This window comes from Panthera tigris, chromosome D2 (genome assembly GCF_018350195.1).
Source record: "Panthera tigris isolate Pti1 chromosome D2, P.tigris_Pti1_mat1.1, whole genome shotgun sequence".
Lineage (NCBI taxonomy): Eukaryota > Metazoa > Chordata > Mammalia > Carnivora > Felidae > Panthera > Panthera tigris.
The window spans coordinates 7,965,815-7,980,590 of NC_056670.1; positions in this window are offsets into that span (position 1 = coordinate 7,965,815).

The following is a 14,776-nucleotide window of genomic DNA, read 5'->3' on the forward strand; positions in this document are numbered from 1 at the left end:
AATGAGTTGCACTAATTTATGCTGAAACCAGTAATCATTGAGAACACCTGCTTTGCAACATAGTTTCCAGGTTCTTTTCACTCGAGTTATAATTATGTTCAATAAAAATGCACAAATCTTAAGGATGCAGTTTGGCGAGCCTTGACAAGATACAGAGCACTGCTGTCACCCAGAAATTTTCTCTTGTACCTTTCCAGCCAGTGCCACCGCCAGACGCTGTCGTTTTTTTCGGTTCCAATACATTCATTTTACCTGTTTCTTTTCTTTTCTTTTCTTTTTCCCGAAGATTTTACTTTTACGTACTCTCTACACCAAACACCGGGCTCGAACTCACCACCTCGAGATCAAGAGTCGCACACTCCACCCGACTGAGCCAGCCAGGCACTCCTCATTTTACCTGTTCTCGATCTTCGTAGAAAAAGAATTATCAAGTAAGCATTCCTTCCCGTTTCGCTTCTTTCACTCAGCAACATGTTTGTGAGGTTTACCTCTGTTATATGTGTCCGTGAGTTCCACTGTGTTAATACAACACAATTGTGTATCCCTTCTATTAATTGATGGACATTTGGGCTACCTTCAGTAATTTGCTATTCTGAATAACGTTTCGAGGAACAAGACGAAGACAAGTCTTTGCATAGACCTATATTTTCTTTCATTTTGAGCAACTACCTAAAAATAGGACGGTAGTCTTATAGGGTTTTAGGAAATTGCCTGAGTTTTAAGTTTATTTATTTATTTATTTAGAGCAGGAGAGGGACAGAGGGAGATGGAGAGAGAGTCCCGAGTGGAGACATTGCCTAAGTTTTTGACGGTTGTAATGTTATAAACTCCCAACGGCAACGTATGAAAGATCTGATGGCCCCTCCTCTCCAACATTTGCGCTTGTTGGTCTCTTTAATGTTAGCCAATCTAACGGGTGTTTAGCAGTCGATCACGAGGGTTTTATTCTGCATTTTTCTGATGATAAACAATATTGAGCATCTTTTCACCTGTTTATTGGCCCTTCCTGTACCCTCTTTTGTGAAGTGACTCTCCAAGCGTTTGGCTCATTTTAAATTTAATTGTATGTCTTAACACACCCCAGTTCCATCCACGTTGAGGGGAAAGGGGGTGATGGCCATTGAGGAGGGCACCTGTTGGGATGAGCACTGGGTGTTGTATGGAAACCAATTCGATAATAAATTTCATATTAAAAAAAAGAAGTTATTTAAAAAAATGTATGTCTTATTATTACTTATATGTTGAAAGCTCCTAGTCATACATACTTTACTAGATATCGGTTGAAATATTTTCATATCTGTGATTTGCCTTTTTATTTTCTTAACGGCGTTGTTGACAACCACAAGTTTTTTTGTATTTTATAAAGCCTCCTTTATAAAGATATAAAGATATAAAGATTGTATAAATATATTTTTTCTTTTATAGTTGTTGATCCCAAATTTGTAAAAATATTATCTTCTATCTTCTTCTAAGAGCTTTACAGTTTAGTTTTTGCTTTTAGATTTGCAATACACCTCAAGTGTGCTTTTATGCCTCGTTGAAGAAGTGCATCGTTTTTTTTTTTTTCAAAATTGATATCCAGTTGTCCCAGCGAAATTACTAGTAACTTCCCAGTAATTACCCAGTAACTACCGAAAAAAATGTTTCTTTTCTCATTGTTTGGCACTAGAACCTATGTCAAAAGTGATTAGATTACATACAATTTGGTCCATTTAGGTACTTTATTCTTGTGATGCATCATTTCCAATCCTTATGCCAATACCACATTGTCTTGATTACAGGTAGCTCCGTTGGAAATCTGAAAATTGTGTAATGTCAGCCCTCCTGCCTCACTATTCTTTTTAAATACCTTAGGCTACTGTAGGGACTTTGTATTTCTATAGGAATTTTAAAATCAACCTGTCATTTTTTAAGACAGAGTCTGCTGGGATTTTCCTTGGAACTTAATCAATATAGAGTTCAATTTGGGAACTGCCAGCTTAACAATATGGTGTCTTTTATGTATATAGTAGGCAATACCTCTCGTTTGTTTACGTTTCCTTAAGTTTTGTGATTTTCAACGTGAAGATCCTGCTGGTCTCTTGTTCAGATTGTCTCGTATTACGTTTGTTTTTTATGCCAATCATCTCATATTTTAAAACTTCTGTTTCCTAAGCATTTTTGGTTAGCATAAGGTAAACAATTGCTTTTTTTATATACTACCTGACGTCCCGATGCTTTTCCGCTTTTCCTCATTAGATCTAGCAATTTTTGTTCAGATTAGTTAAGATTTTCTAAATGTGCTCTTATGTCACCTGCAGCTAAATATGGTTTCACTTCTACTTTGCCAGTTTTATGCTTTCTTGTTTCGTTTTCCCTTTTTCTTTTTGCTTTATTTTATTCCATACCACCTGCAGCTCCCTGCTGAATAGAAGGGAGAGGAGCAGGTATCCTGTCTTTTGTCCCATTTTTAAAGGGCAAGTATTCAGTATTTGACTGCTGATCATAATTACACCTGGAGAATTTTTCACACGACCCCTTCGACTTACTGAGGAATTTCTATTTGTACTTCACTGGGAACTTTCGGTTACGAAGAGGAATTGAGTTTTGTCAAATATATTTTCTAGTTTTGAAATGAATCTTTTATTTGCTAATTTGATTCATTTCTGTAGTCTTCTAACTGTCCTGGCTACCAGAAGATTCAGAACAATATATCAGGAAGGAAAGTATCCCAACCGAGCTCCCTCAGTTAAAGTCACATCTTCTTTTGCCACTTTTTCAACATAAGAAATGGACCATACAGTTCAGTAGTATTTTCAGCTAAGAGAGCTAGAACCGGCAATGACAATAACAACTAAGGAAGCAAGTAATTTGCAGCTACCTGCTTCCATTCTCACGTTTGGTCGGCAAATCCAGGCTGTGGACCTACCATGTGCCACAGATGAATGGCCTGAGTTCCCATAAGTGGTGGACAGCTAAAGTGCTTGCTATAAACACATTACCGCTTCCTCAGAATAATTCCTAATTTCTCCAGACTCTGCTCTGTGAGCCATTTGAGCCGAAGTTTGCATTCTTCTATGAACCACAGCACCTGTTCGGCCTAATGACGGCCTCTGTGGGGATCTAAACCTGATTTATCTGGGCAGTTTCCACTTTCACTTCTGTTCATTTGCCTCAGAGAGCATGGTCCTCTGTAGAAGCCCTTTGACACCAAAAAGCGAATGCTATTCTTCCTGCTACAGAGGGAAGGACGGGGGAAGGGACAAAGAATGATGTAGAAGGAAAAAGGAGGAAGAGAGGGAAGGAGAGAGGGAAGGAGGAAGAGATTGAGAGACAGAGGGAAACCTTCGAATGGTGCACAACAAACATCAGTAATTTCTCCTTGTCTTGAATAAAGTAGTTTATCCCAGTTTTTACCAAAGGGTCAGAAATGAGGAAGCGGCCAGATGAACAGCCACTATTTTTTTTTTTTACCAACTTCTTTTGAATGAGATTTTTAGCTTACGACTTTGTATATTGAATTACTGAAAAGTCCATGAACATGATCACGCTGGTGGTCATGAAAAGACGTGAAATGACTGAAGGAACGCTCGAGCACACACAGCAGAGTGAGTGTAGAGGAGGGATTGACTGTAGTATCTTGAATCAAATGACCTCCACGTAAATCTCAGTGCCAGCAATTACGGCCTGTGTGAATTTAGCGAACGAACTAGCCTCTCTGTGCCTCAGTTTCTCCTTCTGCCAAACAAATGAAAAGGAGATAATAATACTAGGACCTACGAATAAAGTTGTTCCGTGGCTGAAATACGTTAATTCATATCAACCACTTTCTAAAAGCTCCTGGCTCAAGGTTATTTTCAAAAATTATTGTTATACAGGACACATACTGAAAATGGTAGCTGCTATTATTGTTATATATAAATACATATAAGTTAAGTTAAATTTTAGTTAGGTGACATATAGTGTAGTAATGAGTTCAGGAGTAGAATTCAGTGATTCATCACTGACATAAAACACCCAGTGCTCATCCCAAGTGTCCTCTTTTTTTTTTATTAATTTTTTAATGTTTATTTATTTTTGCGAAAGAGAGACAGAGACAGAGACAGAGCATGAATGGGGGAAAAACTGAGAGAGAGGGAGACACAGAATCAGAAGCAGGCTCCAGGCTCTGAGCTGTCAGCACAGAGGTCGGAGGGAGGCTTGAACTCACGAGCCTTGAGATCATGACCTGAGCTGAAGTCAGACACTTACTGACTGAGCCACCCAGGTGTCCCAATTGTTTAAATGTCTGGTAGAATTACCCTAGAAAGCCATCTGGCCCAGGACTCTTGTTTTGGGGAGATTTTTGATTACTGATTCAATTTCTTTGCTGGCTATGGGCCTGTTCAAATTTTCCATTTCTTCCTGTTTAAGTTTTGGTAGTTTGTGAGTTTCTAGGAATTTGTCCATTTCTTCCAGATTGTCCAGTTTGTTGACATATAATTTTTCATAGTCTTTTCTTATAATTGTTTGTATTTCTGTGATGTTGGTTGTGATCCCTTTCTTTCACTCATGATTTTATCTGTTTGGGTCCTTTCTCTTTTCTTTTTGATAAATCTGGCTAGGGGTTTGTCATTTTTGTTTATTCTTTGAAAGAACCAGCTGTTAGTTTGTTGATCTATTCTACTGTGTTTTTGGTTTCTATATCATTTATTTCAGCTCTGATCTTTATTCTATCCCTGCTTCTGTTGGTTTCAGGCTTTATTTGCTGTTACTTTTCTAGCTCCTTTAGGTTGTGTATTTGGGACCTTTCTTGCTTCTTGAGGTAGGCCAGAATTGCAATGTGATCTCCTCCTAGGACTGCCTTTGCTGCTGCATCCCAAAGGGTTCGGACCGTCATATGTTCATTTACTTCCATGTATTTTTTTTATTTATTTTTTAATTTCCTGGTTAACCCATTCATTCTTTAGTAAGATGTTCTTTAACCTCCATGTATTTGAGGGCTTTCCAAATTTCGTCTTAGGGTTGACTTCAAGCTTCATAGCGTTGTGATCTGAAAATATGTATGGTATGATCTCAATCTTTTTGTACTTGTTGAGGGTTGATTCGTGATCCAGTATGTGGTCTATTCTGGAGAAGTTCCATATACACTTGAAAAGAATGTGTTCTGCTGCTTTAGGATGAAATTTGCCAAATAGATCTGTTCAGTCCATCCAGTCAAAGCCATTGTTCAGTGCATCATTCAAAGCCATTGTTTCCTTGTTGATTTTCTGCTTAGATGATCTGTCCATTGTTGTAAGTGGGGTGTTAAAGTCCCCTACAATTGTATTATTAACAATGAGTTTCTTTATATTTGTTATTAATTGATTTCTATATTTGGGTGTTTCAAGTTGGGGGCATAAATATTTACAACTGTTAGACCTCAATGGATGGACTGCTTAATTATGATATAATGCCCTTCTTCATCTCATATTACAGTCTTTGTTTAAAATCTAATTTGTGTGTTACAAGTATGGCTATTCTGGCTTTCTTTTGATGTCAATTAACATGATAGATTGTTCTCTATCTTTCAATCTGAAGGTGTCTTTAGGTGTAAAATGAGTCTCTTGTAGGCAGCATATAGGTGGATCTTGGGTTGTTGTTATTGTTGTTGTTTTTATCCATTCTGATACCCTGTGTCTTTTGACTGGAGCATTTATTCTATTTCCATTCATAGTGATTACTGAAAGATATTAATTTAGTGCCATTGCATTACCTGTAGAGTTGGTGTTTCTGGTGATGTTCTCTGGTCCTTTCTAGTCTTCGTTGCTTTTGGTATTTTTTTTTTTTTCTCCACTTACAGATTCCCCCTTAAAATTTCTCACAGGGCTGGCTTAGTGGTCATGAACTTTCATTTTTGTCTGGGAAACTCTTTATCTCTCCTTCTATTCTGAATGACAGCCTTACTGGATTAAAAAAAAAGTGGGCTGCATATTTTTCCTATTCAGCATGTTGAATATATCCTGCCGCTCACTTCTGGCCTGCCAAGTTTCTGTGGATAGGTCTGCTGTGAACCTGATCTGTCCTCCCTTGGAGGTTAAGGACTTTTTCCCTTGCTGCTTTCAGGATTCTCTCCTTGTCTGTGTATTTTGTGAATTTGACTGTGATATGTCTTGGCAATGGTTGACTTTTGTTGAATTCTGAATTTTGTTGAATTTCATGGGAGCTCTCTGTGCTTTTTGGATTTTGATGTCTTTGTCCTTCCCCAGATTAGGAAAGTTTTCAGCTATAATGTGTTCACATAAACCTTCTGCCCCTTTTTCTCTCTTTTCATCTTCTGGGACTCTTATGATACAAATGTTATTATGTTTTAATAAGTTTCTGAGTTCCCTATGTCTGCCTTCATGATCCATAATTCTTGTTTTTCTCTTCTTTTCACCTTCATTATTTTCCATAATTTTATCTGCTCTATCGTTCATTCGCTCCTCTGCCTCATCCATTCTTGCTGTCATTGCACTCATTCAGGTTTGCATCTTGGCTATAGCATTTCTAATTTCGGCCTGACTAGATTTTAGTTCTATTATCTCTGAAGAAAGAGATTCTTTGATATTTTCTACGCTTTTTTCAAGCCCAGCTAGAATCCTTATAATCATTTTTTTTTAATTCGACTTCAGACATCTCACTTATATTTGCACTGATTAAACCTCTAACCATGAGTTCTACTTCCTGTTCTTTCTTTTGGGGTGAATTTTTCCATCTTGTTATTCTTTCCAGAAAAGACAAAGAAGAAAGAAAAAACAAGCAAAGAAAGACAAAAAAAAAAAAAGGCAAAAAATCCTAGGTGTGTTTTGGTTTGCTTGTTAAAAAAAAAATCTAGTTCCAAAAATTGAAATAAAATAAAAATAAGAAAACAAAAAAATAATAAATAATATAAAATATATACAAATAAAAATAGTAGAAAAATAAGAAAATAAAACAGTAAAACAATAAAGAATAAAAGTAAACAGGAAGCTAGATCTTATTTCCCCTAGAGGTGTAGCTTGGTAGCAGTCTGTCCTCAGTAGACTTGGTGGGAGCAAGGGGTTTGTGCTGGTTTTCTGGGGGAAGTGCTTGCCGTGCTCATTCTGAGGCTGATTTATTTCAGCGGAAATGCGATTCCAGGCTTCAGCGGGTTGGGGCTTGGTGTAAACATCTCTGGCCTCCACTAGGTGGCGCTGTTTGGCTCCCTGACGGCTGTCATTCTGATGAGCAGAATAAATACGATGGCGCCCAGCTCCCTAGCCCTAGAGCTGAAAGATGGGGTTCCCCATTCTTCAGGGAACCCTCATAGAAGAACAGTCAGTCACCCCCTTGCGTCCCTGGTTTCTGTCAGAATCCTGCAGTCACACGGCCTGTCACCAAGCTTTTTTTTTTTTTTTTTTATCTCAGGTGTGCAACTGAATTAGAAAATTCCAAATTGTAGGGACTCATTTCCCCTGGGACAACCTGCTCTGTTCTCCTGGAGGAGGGTCTTGCCAGGCTTTTGCCCGCCTGTGCAAGGAAAGTGGTGGCACGCCTGTACAAGTGGTTCAGAGTTTATGTCAAAACAGAGCCAAAGGCTGGAATCCTTGCTTGCTGCCCTCAGCCCTAGTAACTTGCTCCTGTGCCTGGAAATAGCATAGCACGTGGGCGTCGCCCATCCTTCTTTCCACCCCGGGGGTCTTCAGACCCACACTGTCACTCCTGAGATTCCTCCCTGCTTTGCCATCTGAGCACCCTCAAGCCAGGCACATCCCCACTGTAGCGGACTTCTAGAAGGTCAGATTTTGTGCTCCGCTGCTTATAATACTCTGTGGTAGCCTCCCTAAACAGGCTCCCTCCCCACCGTACCCACAGCTATATCTCTCCCAAGACGACTCTACGCTTCTCCTACCTTCCAGAAGGTGGTCGCTTTTCTGCTAGTAGACTTGCATTTTTTGTTCTCTCAGACCTCCAGTTGGTGTCTTGGGCATTCAGAATGACTTGATAACTGCCTACCTTTGTTTGAGGGATGAGACAAGCTTAAGGTGTCCCTAATCCTCTGCCATCTTAACCTCCCCCCCACCCCCCCATAGCTGCTATTATTATCATTGTATTTTATTTTTTCATTATAAATGTCACTAATAATACCACTTTTATCGCTGATGACTGGAAAAGAGAGACAGATGAGTATTCAAAGCAAAAAATATATGTATTCCTGAAAGAGACATGATTTTATGGACTGGATTTTCTGGCATAGCCATGGTTCTGCTCCCTCACTGCCAGGGCATGACTAATTGTGTCCTGCCAGAATCATTTACAAAGACTAGTACCATTTCTCTGCAAAACTTATAACCGAAAAAGAAATCAGTTTGAATAACGTAGCAGCACGTGGAGACTGAATGAGTTTGGCTCTGCGACCTGTCAGTTGAGTTAGAATCGAACAATATCATCAAGTATCTAACATGTGCCAAGTATTGTAAGTTCCTTTTCAGGAACTAAGCCTGTAAAACTGCCCTTAAAATGAAGACTGAGAGGTGAAATACAAAGCAGAATGCCAAGATATTTTCTTATTGAATAATTAAATGAAATGTCAGCCAGGAAGCAAAACAAAAGAGCAAACCCGGCTGATGATCTGGAAGGGATTTGGGGGTTATTTCTACAGACATCGTAATTCAGATCTCCTTGGAAAAGGCTACGAATTCAAGCTTACCCAATTGTTACCAAAATACGTACTACTCGTCTTTGAAATGTTTATGAAGAAAGGGTGTGACAAGCAGCTTTCTATGTAATTTAAGAGAATTGGAACAATTTCCACTTAGAAGTACCAACAATTGGAAAATGGTTTGATGTTTTGTGGTATCATCTTCAAGCTCATTAGAAGCACATTTCAGAGCAAAGGGCAGGGATTAACTCAAAAGAGTTGAACCAGGCAGGAGAGAGAGAATCTGGAGGGATGAAGGCAGGGAGATCACAGGTGTGGGAAACAGGGACAAAGGCAGAGAAACAAGAATTCCATCTGTCTGGTGACATGCTTCTCCAAGTGTGAATTTGGAGCCACCTAGATCCAGAACCACCTGGAGGTACTAATTAAAAATGCAGCCCTTGGGCGCCTAGGTGATTCAGTCGGTTAAGCCTCCAACTCTTGATTTTGGCTCACGTCATGATCTCACAGTTCTTGAGATCGAGCCCTGTGTCAGGCTCTGTGCTGACAGCGTGGAGCCTGCTTGGGATTCACTCTCTCTCTCTCTCTCTCTCTCTCTCTCTCTCTGCCTCTCCCCTTGTCACTTTCTCTGTCTCAAAAATAAATAAACTTTTTTTAAATGCAGCTCTTAAAATAATAAGATAATAAAATAATAAAATGCAGCTCTTGAGTCTATACTTTACCTTAGAATCAGAATCTCTGAGAGACAGGGTTGAAGATCCCAGTATTTTTAACATATACAAACAAAGACTCTGAGGTTTGAGAAACAGAGTGGATGGACCTCACATGGCAAGGATATTGGGCCACTGTGGCTGCGTCTTCTTTCTGTTTTCGACACTTTCTTAAGGTATAACTTGCATATCGTGATGTAATTTGCTGCTATAAGAGTGCAAGCCAGGACCTTTGACAAATATACCCATGTAACTGCCATAAGATCAGTCTTGATATTAAATACCCCTCACCTTAGACAATCCCTTTATGTTTCTTTGCTGCCTAGCCCCAAATCACCCTCGATCTGATTTCTCTCACCACATATTAATACGATTTTTGTCTATGTATCTGTATATATCTGTATATATATATATATATATTTGTATCTGACTTTCTTCTTTAGCTCAAGATAATGCTTTTAAGTTTTACCCATGTGGTTATACGTATCAGTCATTTGTTCCCTTTTTATTCCCAAGTAGCATTTCATTGGACAGATAACCCATATCTGTTCATCCATTCCATAATTGACAGCTATTTGGGTTATGACTAGTTGAAGCCTATTGTGAATAAACGTGGTATGAATATTTGTTTATAAATCCTTTAGAAAACATAGATTCTCATTTCTCTTCATAAATACCTAAGGGTGGAAATACTGAGTCATGTGGTAATTGTATACTGTATATTTAACCCTATAAGCCTATGGACTTAGTCCATAAATACTGTATATTTAACCTATAAGACTATGGACTATAGTACTTACTAGTCATGTATATACCTTCTTTTGTTCAAAGTCTTTGTCCATTTTATTAGCGGCTCTTCGACCTCTTACTGAATTGCAAGAGATCTTTACATATTCTGGATAAAATTTCTTTGTCAGATTTTTGTTTTACAAATATTTTCTCAGGGCGTCCGAGTGGCTCAATCAATTGAGCGTCTGCCTTCGGCTCAGGTCATGATCGCGCGTTTCGTGGGCCCAAGCCCCGCGTTGGGCTCTTGTGCTGATAGTTCAGAGCCTGGGGCCTGCTTCGGATTCTGTATCTCCCTCTCTCTCTGCCCCTCCCCTGTTCACGCTCTGTGTCTCTTTCTCAAAAATAAATAAATATTAAAAACAAATAAATATTTTCTCAAAGTCTATGGCTTGACTTTTGGATGTCTTAGTGTTGTCTTTTCAGCAGTACGGTTTTCAATTTCGATGAGATCCAATCCATCATTTTTGTCTTTCATGCTTTTTATGTCCTAAGATATCTTTGCCTACCCTGAGGTCATGAAGATTTCCTTTGTTTTTGTTTCAGCTTGACAGTTTTTGCTTTTATGGTCAGGCTAATAATTTACTTTTAACTTTTGCCAACAGTGTGAGTTAGGGACTGAGTTTTTTTTCTCTCTCTCTTATGTACCCTCCTAGCACTGTTTTTGCAAATATGATTCTCTTCCATTGGATTACCTTCGAGGCTTTGTCCAAAATCAGTTGACTCTGTGTGTGTCTATATTTGTGCAACAATTGTCGTGTCCCATTGCACTAGACATTTATCATATGACACTGCCCCATAATGCCGATTGCCACAGCTTGTACACCTTGAAATCAAGTCGTGTCAGTCATCCAACTTCACGTCTTTTGCCAATACATTTTGGCTATCTAGATCACTTTAAAATGTGATTTAAATTTATTTTGGCCTCATAAAATGATTTGGGAAGTGTTTCTTCCTTTTCTATTTTTTTTTTTGAGGGGGGCCTAATTGTCATAATTTTTTCCTTAAATTTTAAATAGGATATTCACTAAGGAAACAATGAGGGTTTCCTTTGTTTATTATTCATAAATCTTTTTTTTTTTTTTTTACTTTTTTCATGCTTATTTATTTTTTAGAGAGAGAGACAGGGTGTGAACGAGGGAGGGGCAGAGAGAGAGGGAGACACAGAATCGGAAGCAGGCTCCAGGCTCTGAGCCATCAGCACAGAACCCGATGCAGGGGCTCGAACCCACAAACCGCGAGATCATGACCTGAGCAGAAGTCAGATGCTTAACCGACTGAGCCACCCAGGCACCCCATATTATTCATTAGTCTTTTTAAGGACTGAAGTATAACCTGCCCCAACTCAAACAAAAATCATTTTTAACAAATAAGACTAATATTTACTAGTCATGATAGTCAGAAGTGAGATTTTTGTTTGTATTTATTTTTGAGAGAGTAAGCACAAGCATGAGCGGGGAAGGGGCAGAGAGAGAGGGAAAGAAAAGATCTCAAGTAGGCCCTGCACTGTTAGCACAGAGCCCAATGTGGGGCTTGAAACCATGAACTGTGAGATCATGACCTGAGCTGAAACCAAGAGTCAGATGCTTAGCCAACTGAGCCACCCAGGGCCCCCAAATTTAATTTCTTTAATAGAATACAGTTCATCAAATCTTCTACTTCTTCTTTGAAACAGAAATTGTTAAAGTTGTGTTTTTCAAAGAATTCGTCCAGTTAATCTAATTTATCAAATTGATTAGCTTGTAGTTTTCATCGTATTCCCTTATTATAATTTTATTATTTGTAATAACATTCATGATATTCATTCTTTAATTTCTTATTCTGCTGCTTTATATAACTCTATTTTTTCCCAGTGCTTATCAATTTTATAAATCTTTTCGAAGAACCAACTTTGGGATTTGTTACTTTTCTCTAATCTTCTGTTTTTTACTTTATTGATTATTTCCTCTTATCTTTATTACTTTTTTTCTTCTATTTACTATGGGCTTAATTTTCCTTCAATAAGGTAGAAGTTTGTGTCATTGATTGTTAACTTTCCTCTTTCCTAATATAAGTGAATATACATTATTATATGCTACATTGTAAATTAACATAATTATATTACATATTACTAATTTTGACATGTAATATTTTTTATTCACTCAATTGCAAATATTTCCTAAGCAAGCTTTGAAAACCCAGGAAGGCCAGTTTCTGTGTATGGCTCTGATGAATCCCAGTCTGCTCAATGAATAAAGCTAACGATGGAGTCTCTGTACCTTCATATTCTGGCCAATTCTCACCCCATTTTTGCAACAGAGTGAAAAATTGGGGTGCGGATTCACTGAGAGTGCTGTCCAAGCATTGACATCAGCCCTGGTTGAACGTCTGCTTAATAAGCCTGACAGCAACTATTCTGAAGCAATGAGAAAAGTAGAAGAAAGTTTCTATTTATTTCTATCATTTTTGGGTTGAGAAATCGGTATCCTTGATGCGATCGTCAATGTATCTTGTCAGTGCAAAATGCATCGTGAGAGCTGCCTCCCGATGATCCACATGAACGTGATATAAAATAGTGAAACTCAACGTGAGACAGAAAAGGCAGCAGGACAATGTTCTCTAGGACGTCTCCTGCGTCTCCCTGGCTGCACTAGCTGGAGGGGGAGACAGAAAACCAGGAGAGAAAGAGTTTTGAGCAGCGGAGGACAGTCCTTCAAGCAGTCCCGTTCCTGATCGCCTCTCTCCAAGCGAACTTGGGTAAGTGCATAGCAGGGTCTCAGCACCGCGGAGGACATCTGCCTGCAGAAAACTTTCACAGATGACGTTCCAGTTTTTGGCTACTTGTGTCCTTTTACTCTTCACTTAATTACACAGATTTTTTTTTTTTTTTGGTGTAGAAAATAGAAAAAAAGAATATATATACATGTATATATATGTAATAAAGCAGCATTTCCCAAGAGCGTTCCTTAGAAAATTTGGGCCACAGTATGTTTAACGGGTGTTAGTCAATGAATAAAATTTCACAAGCAAGTGGAACTGCAGAAAAGTAGATTATAGTCAAACAGGATCAGAATTGCAGAACTACACTGATCCTTAATTATAATATTGTCAACTAAGACTCTCTGAGCACATCATCATATAGCATTTGTATATATATGTGTTTATAACGACAGCAGTATTTTTCACTCCAGGGGACATTTAGAAAGATGAGGAGGGGTATTTGCATGATCTACTGCGTGTATTTTATTTGTAATTTATGTATATGATATAAGCTATATATGTGCATACCTACGTGTGTATAATATATACAATCTGACACATGCTTTCCCCTGAGCTCTTACAAGTAGCACCTTTCGGGAATCATGTTTACTAGAAAAAGCAGTGTGAAATGCTGATTTAGAGTGATAACTCAATATAATCTACATAGATTATATATAGAGAGATTATATATATAGATTATATATATAGATTATATATAGATAGATTATATAGATAGATTATATATAGATAGATTATATATAGATAGATTATATATATAGATTATATATATAGATAATATATATTTGTATATAGATTATATAGATAGATTATATAGATAGATTATATATAGATAGACTATATATAGATAGATTATATAGAGAGAGATTATATATATATATAGATTACATATATAGATAGATTATATATATGTAGATAATATATATGTATATAGATTATAGATAGATTATATATATATAGATTATATATAAATAGATTACATATATATATAGATTATATATATAGATAGATTATATATAGATAGATTATATAGATAGATTATATATATAGATAATATATATGTACATAGATTGTATATATATAGGTTATAGATTATAGATAGATTATATATAGAGAGAGATTATATAGATAGATTATACATATGGATAGATTATATACATATAGATAGATTATATATAGAAAGAGAGATTATATAGAGAGAGATTATAGAGAGAGAGATTATAGATAGATTAGATATATATGTCTAATATATAATCTCTCTTTATAAATAAATCTAAAATATGCATAACTTGTGTTGACCAAGTCTGGCGACTTGAGGCCCCAGGATCTCACCTTTAAGGACTGAGCACCTCTGGCACTTGTCGTGTCTGCGCTCTTAGTCCTAACATCTCTGGGCACCGCTGTGAATCAGGAGGATGTCAACGTGAGATGCTGTCATGGAAACACATCAGAGAAATCCGAGGACTCTTGGAGTGTCGCGAAGGAGAGGTGTCTAAGTCGGGCAGACTCACCCGACAGTGATAGCTAATACTACGAGGCTCAGATAGGGCCGAGCAGGGCACCCCTGGAAAGGGCAGGTAAGCAGAGGCCTGGGGAGGGGTGCCTGAAGAAAGGCTGTTGGGTTAGAACCTGCCACAGGATGGAACACGCAGGCTCCTCTTGTCGGGACACGTCGCCCTTCCAAACCCAGACCCATTGCACAGAGGTATGAAACAAAGCGGCCAAAGGGGCTCTGTGTCACGGCTACAAAGCACAGCCTGTCACGACCGGTACATTCTTGCGCCATCCCTTGGGAAGACTCCAGCTCTTTCTACCAGCTGCACCCCGGCAAAGCCACCTAGCGCTCCTCCTCTGCACAGGCCCCCTCCCCCGCTACCCCTTCCCCCCTCCCACCCCACCTCAGCTCTCCAGTGTGGCCTTCAGA